Source organism: Triticum aestivum, chromosome 2D (assembly GCF_018294505.1).
Source record: "Triticum aestivum cultivar Chinese Spring chromosome 2D, IWGSC CS RefSeq v2.1, whole genome shotgun sequence".
In the NCBI taxonomy this organism is placed as follows: domain Eukaryota; kingdom Viridiplantae; phylum Streptophyta; class Magnoliopsida; order Poales; family Poaceae; genus Triticum; species Triticum aestivum.
In genome coordinates, this window is record NC_057799.1 from 63,954,001 (window position 1) to 63,955,056 (window position 1,056).

Sequence of the window (1,056 nt, forward strand, 5' to 3'; positions counted from 1 at the left end):
AAGCCCTTTATGTGATGTCGCTCAGACGTCCGACTGTGGCACTCTTGTTATTTACTTTTGATATAAGCCCTTTATGTGATGTCGCTCAGACGTCCGACTGTGGCACTCTTTTTATCTACTTTTGATATAAGCCCTTTATGTGATGTCGCTCAGACGTCCGACTATGGCACGCACTGTCATTTATATTCTATTATAAGCCCTTTATGTGGTGTCGCCTTGACGCCCGACTGCGGCATTGTTATTCTTTTTGTATCCATTCGAGGAGTCATTCAGACACTCGATTGGCCCTCAGTATTACTTTGGGATTTCGGGAGGACTACCGCCCGACTTCCCTTTTAATTCCCATGCATTATTATCTCATTGTCTGAGTGCGCTTGTTAATCTGTTCATATGCATCATGTTTACATTTGTTATATCTTATGTCCGAACTGTCTTGCGAGTACTTTCATAGTACTCACCTGGCTTGTTGATTTGCCCAGATGTTGACGAAGGCGATCTCATGGATGAAGAGTTTGATAGTGAGCCCGACGCCTAGAGGAATCCCAGTCAGTCCCGTGCGATCCTGGATATTGGTCACTAGTATTGTATACGCTTCCGCCACCCACAATAAGTCTCCTCGAGCCTCACTCCGACGCTCGAAGGGTTGTCAGATTCAGGAGTCATGTCACCCACTTCGCTGTGATATTTCCCACCACCGCTTTTATCGTGAGTTAGTAGTTATGTCACCCTATCCGCCTTTATGTGTCATTGGCGTGTTTGTAATAAGTTGTTGAGCAGTCTCCGCTCAACCTTGTATTATATTCAGTACTCCTGGTTTTTCTTCTGTGATCAAGATATTGTCTACCCGTGAGAAGGAATTCTTCTCTACTGGTCCGTAAAAGGGATCGGTTTCTCAATAAATATTTTTATTGGAAAACCGGTCGTGACAAGCTTGGTATCAGAGCCAGTCTGACTGTAGGAAGCCACTAGGTGCGATCGCTAATCGGTTATTACTGCAGTTAGTGCTTTTTCAGCATTTTGCAAATGTAGCTATTTTCTGTTGGTCATCATAAATTT